We start from the raw sequence: 6,194 nt of genomic DNA, 5'->3' as shown, positions 1-6,194 counted from the left end.
TTGGCGTGCCCATGCCATGTTAGTGACTCCTGAGGTCAGTGGACGTTTTATAATCTTGACGTGCCCACGCTGTATTTGACAACCCAAAATCAAAGAAAATACCAAAAAATAATTAAATAAATAAATAAAAAAAATACAAATTATTTTCCTTTTTAAACCTTCAGCTTTGTTTTTCTTTTCAAAACAAAAAAAATTCAAATTTTGGAATTTCAATTTCCTAAAAAAAAAAAATTCAAAATAAAAATATTTTCCGTTTTACACCTTCAGTTTTGGTTCTCACAATTTGAATTTTAAAATTTGAATGTGCAATTAGAAAAAAAAGAGAAGAAAAAAAACCCAAAAACTATTTTTTTCTTTTTTCTTTTTCTTTCTTTCTTTCTTTTTTCTTCCTCTTCTTCCCCGCTGCTTTGTTCCTCTTTTTCCTTCTTTTCTTCTTCGCTCACCACCAGCTCACGCTGTCCACCGCCATCGAGTGCTGCCCTCGAGCGCCACTAGCAGCCGTAGAGCTTCCCGCCAGTCCCCTTTTTCTCTCCACCTAGCTCCAGCCGTCGCCACCACCTCCCGTACTCACGCCGCCGTCCACGCACGCCTCTACCCTAACCCAAGCAGCCACGCCTCACTCCAGCAGCTGCCCCCTCGCACTCGGTCGCCATCCATCTTCCCCAGCGCCCCCCATAGGCATCCTTACTCCAACAAGCAGTCGCGTGCTTCCCTCGCTTCCGCCAGCTCGCGCCGCCACTACCCCTCCACCCTCACGACAACCACCTGACAGTGCCGCCTTCACACTTGGGGCGTCAGTACACATTCTCTTCAACCCTTGATTGTGATTTTGCACTCTCAAGTGCGTGGGTCACCTTTCGTTTTCATTGAAGCCCTTTTGCTGCTTTCTAATTGAGTAAATTGATGTTATTTGTGGGCCATAATTTGTGTGGATGCCATTTTCTTTACCTACAGCTTTTGGGTGAATTTAATTGACCTGCTGGAGATAGTCTGATTACTGATTCAAACTGTGCGTTTGCTTAGACCTTTTATCTCGACCGTGGGTGACTAGTTTGAGATTTTGTTGATTTGCTTGGAAGTTCGAGTTGTTCCATTTTTTGTGGGGCACACTAGTGGTACTGGTTGTGATAGTGTGTATAAAATTTATCCCTCTTATGTTATTGGTTGCTTAATTGACTACTGGACATTTGTGCTTGTGTTGTTTCAGTCCGCATTCTGAACTGTGGCTGCTGGAGTTGCCATTTTCTTGGGTCAATTGCTAATTTTAGTAGGTTTAATTGGGTATTTGACTGTCCAATTGGAGACAGTTGTTGAGGTTGTGGGTGGAATTGCGTCCATTTGTTGAATTGGGTTATGAATGTGACTTTGCATTTGCTTATTGAAGTGGGTTGCCCCTTATTGCCTTGTGTGGGAGTATTTTGTCTTGTTCATTTCAATTACTTAGTTCATTGCAACACCTACTGCGATTTTGGGTGCTTGCATTGTACATTTTATTGTTTGGGTTGCTTGCTAGTTACCATGGTGAAGCCACGATCCTCCCCCAGGGGCCGACGACTGGCGCCAACTCTAGATGACAATTGAGTGACTGGAGACTCGAGTGACCCACATTGACGTCAACTTGCATAACATGGCGCAGAATTTGGCAGCACTTATGCACCATGCGGGTCTTGTTCCTCAACTCGTACCTGACCCACCCCTGTTTTGACGACTTCAGGGAAATACCGTTGCTCTTTTGCTTACTTTTGCTGTTAAATTATCACATTGAGGGCAATGTGTGATTTAGGTGTGGGGGGGATCAGTTGTGGTGATAGTTTTTCCAGTTTTAGTTTCTAGAGGATTTTTCCTTTATTTTTAGTTTGTTTTCGTCTATCTTTCATTTATTTTCTTTTCTTTTTTTTTCTAGCGGTCAATTCTTATATGAATACCAAGTTTTGATGCTGGATTGTTGTTTTTAATTCTGCTATTGCCAAGTTTTAGTAACAAAAGTGTATCAAGTTAATGTGGTTGAGTTCAGGAATATCTCTCTGGTGAATATCAGTAATTGCTTGACTTTTCTAATTTTTGGGTAACTTTTCTAGGCATAGGGAATGATTGTTGATATTTTTCATGTGAATTGGTCCAGTTATTAATTTTAGTTCTCTATGTTTGGAAATTTGAGGCTGGCTGCTATTACTTTTATGTGATTTTTAGTTATTGTGCTATACGGTTGTAAATAAGTATTGATTGTACTCCGCTAGTTGTTACTACTGAGTAACCGGGGATCTTCACCTAAAGTGTCGATTTTCGCATCAAAAGATAGTAATTTCTATGAGTACGTGGTCGTATAGCGATAGGAGCTAAGTAACCGGACTCTTTCATCTGACAAATGTTGGAGTTCACGTCAAAAGGCTCTAATGGCTAGAGACTAAGTCTTTTGCTATTCTCAAAAGAAGAAAAAAAAAGAGAGAAAATAGAAAAGTGTGATAATAAAAAAAAAGTGAAGGTTGTGTCAAATGTGACGAAAGTCAGTTTGCCGTTTTATGGGCTTAATGTTGAGATTTTGGTTAATAGTTGGACCATTTGCTGATAAATATGAGCAACCATTCATTTTTCTTAGATTAGTTTGCTTTAAATTGGAGGAGTTGGTGGTTGGGAAGCTAATCGGGGTGATTTTTCTTGGATCATGACCTGTGATGCTTGATACATGTTTTTTTTGGTATTTTGGTAGTGCGGTAGTTGGAGCAATAGCCATTGTCAAACTTTGGTGTTTAATTGCTGTTCCTATGCTTGAGGGCAAGCATGGTTTAGGTGTGGGGGGAATTGATAGAGTGTTAATTGTTAGTAATTTTATTATTAATTTTCCTCTTTGTTCTTGCCAAATATTGCTTAATTATTAATATCTACTTATATTTGGTATTTGGACTCAATATCCGGGAGTGGAGCAGAAAAGTACACAAAAGGATGAACCTTATGGACAAAATTGCTCCACACGTGGGAGACTTCTTAAAGCTCCATCAACCTGGCCCACAAGGAGAAGAAGAAAATGATTTCCTTTTCTTTATGCTGATGAGGAGTGCATTGTACTAGCTAGTTGACTAGCAATAGGAAACGAGAAAACAAGACGTTAGGTAGCACTTGACTTTTTGTCTTATCTTTTCCTTATCATCGGAGAGACCAACTAGGGAGATAAGTAGTCATTTGTTTAGAATAGGGAACTTCGTTTTTTGGGGCTCATTCGTTTACTTTATTTTTCTTCTTTTTCTGTCTCTTGGAGGAGAACGACGGGAACACAGCTTGTTTTTGGATAATAACTTCTGCAATTTCGCATGGAATTTCCTCTATGTAGATGAACTAAGTTTCTCATTTAGTCGAAGGCCAATTTGAAGGCGCGGTTCCAAATATCTGTGAGATCAAATTAATTTTATTTATTTTTTTATTCATTGGTATTTGTACGTTTCCTGATTTAATTGTTTATGCTTGTTATGTTATTTGAATGTCAAGGATCCGATATTCGAATTAACCTAATGATCTAATGCCAAATTAATTGATTGAATCCGTAATTGTTCAATTGATTAATACCAGTGGCGACTAGCGTGATTGGTTTCATGTTAGGAAAACGTATGATCTAATTTAAACAAACCCTCGTAGTGTGTTTGTTGGTTAGGGTTGGACTTTTCTAATTATTAATGCAATCGAGTAATTAAATTCTACAGTCGTACCTAGGGTTATTTCTTGGTTAGAGAAATAATTAACGGTCGTACCTTAACTATCGAGAAATTAAGAAAAGGCTGGTTGTTCATCGCGTGTATGACAATTATAACCAAGTTAGTAATGAGTAATTGAATTATCTTTGCTTCGATGATCAGTTGAATGGACAGTGTCTGAAAAGTTGCACCTTTGGCTAGAGTTGTATTGGTTATTGATTAATTCTTGTTTATTTCTATTAGTTATTTCATTAGTTAGTTAATTAGTTATTTTATATTTTTCAAAAATCCCCCATGCGCTTAACTCTAGAAGAAACGAATTATTCCTAATCCCTGTGGATTCGATCGTGCTCATCGCTACATACAAAATTTGTATTTTTCTTGAGTAGGTAATTATTATTGCACAGGTTCGACACCTGTCAGTCTTTTTAGCAGAGAACAAGATATGTAACTTGAAAGGAAGAGATGAGGTCAAATTAGAAGATGGAGAAGGAATAAAAACAAGACCAAGTAAAATAAAGATAATGGTTTTTCTGTACTAGGTCAAGAGCAGGGATCAATGCATATCTCTGATCTCACTATAAGTTATTTGTGTTAATTGACCTGAAAAAGAAGACTTGGTAGAACGAAGAGAATGAGATTTAAAAATATTGATTCAGTTTTGTATAGTGATTGAAAATTGTTAAAATTTTATAAGTTCCAGCAAAATTGGTCATGTTTGGAAGATGCCAACTTAAGATGGAGCAAGTTAGCTTATGTAACTGCAATAGTTTACGCGATTTGACATTGTTTTGTATTAGAACCATAATGCTACGAGAAAGAATATTGGCTGACCCGAAAAATTCCAGAAGTTGGGATATATAAACAGTACAACGTTCTTTTAGGACAACAGAGACGGGAGAAAGAGCATTGGCTTGACCAATCCGAAAAATTTCCAGTGGTATTGACTCACTAGTTTGTTGCAATGCAATTCAATCCAATTTTCTCTCGGGGAAAACTGGAGCTTCAAAATCCCACTTCTTGGAGATTTTGGTTATCATCAAACAGAATTTTGATCCTGCTTCTGGTTTTAGTTCCCATCAACTTGTCAGGAAATCATGCTTCAGCAGCTAATCGATTTAAAAATGAGACTGATAGACTTGCTCTTCTGGAATTCGAGCATCAGATATCTAATGATCCATATGGAGTTCTCAACTCATGGAACAACTCACAACACCATTGCCAATGGCAAGGAGTCAAATGCGACAAGCAACATCGGAGGGTGACAATGTTCAGTTTGACAGGCAAGAGCTTGTCTGGAACCATATTTCCTCATATTGCAAACCTCAGCTTCATGAAGTTTATGCAACTCGGGAAAAATCAATTCCAAGGTGAGATTCCCCATGAAGTTTGATAGGTTGCAATTTTATCATTTATTTTATTATTAATTCCTCCTATTACCTGACTTGATGTGGATTAATTGCTAGATTCTACTCATTTTTTATATTTCGCATTTATTTCAGGGAGTAGAACGAAAATACCATAACAAGTGTCAATTTGACAATTATCAAGAAAGAGTTCAAGTAGCAGGCATCTAGGGACATTTTTGGAATATCAAACCGCAACCCTTCTTGGTAATTGGCCCGAAGACAACATTAAAAGGGGGAGGCCGAAGTCTTCTTTTTCCTCTCTCGGCTGGGCGGCGGAAGCCGCACAGTAGCCATTAGAATAGGAGCAATAGCTTAGCTTTTGATTTCTCATCTTTTAGTTTAGTCTTGCTTTTGATTTTTCCTTTGTAGTCTTTTCTTACCTTTTTTGGTTTTCTTCTTACGGATGTCAGGAGCCAATGTGGCTTTTGTTGACTTTTCTTGTTAGCTTTATAGTATCTTCTCCTTTGACATGTCAACGGCAATTGAGAGATTGAATCACTTTCCGTAGTTTCTCGTTTTTCTTTATTCCTTCGGCCGAGTTGAATTCGCGCGAGCAAGAACAATGGCCGCAGCTGTTGTTACAATTTTGCATGGGTTTCCCTCATCAATAATGAGCTAAACCCTCTTTCTAGTCAAGGAGCAATGGATGCTTTGATTCATCTAAAAACTGTGAGATCGATTTAATTTAATCTTCTCCTTTTATTTATTGGTATTTGCATATTCCTTGATTGCTAAGCTTATGGTTATTTAATTAATTGGTTGTCTTGGATCCGGATAATTAATTGATTGGGTAATCTATTGTCAATTGGGGTATTAAATCCGTAATTGTTTAATTACCTCAAAATAGTGACAACTGGCACGATTAGATTCGTGTCAGGGGGATACGCGGGCTAATCTAAAATAAACCTGGTAGTGCGTTATTTGGTTAGAATAGGGCTCCTCTAATACGTAAGGCAATTGGGGAATTAAATTCTACGGGCGTACCTAGGATTATTTCTCAATTAGAGCAGTGATTAACGGGCGTACCTTGATCACCGACACAGTAAGGAGGGGTTGATTGCCATCGCTTGTTTGGTAGTTATAACCTATTTATTGATAAATA

This window comes from Coffea arabica, chromosome 8c (assembly GCF_036785885.1).
Source record: "Coffea arabica cultivar ET-39 chromosome 8c, Coffea Arabica ET-39 HiFi, whole genome shotgun sequence".
NCBI lineage: Eukaryota > Viridiplantae > Streptophyta > Magnoliopsida > Gentianales > Rubiaceae > Coffea > Coffea arabica.
Note: the sequence above shows the minus strand (reverse complement) of the source record.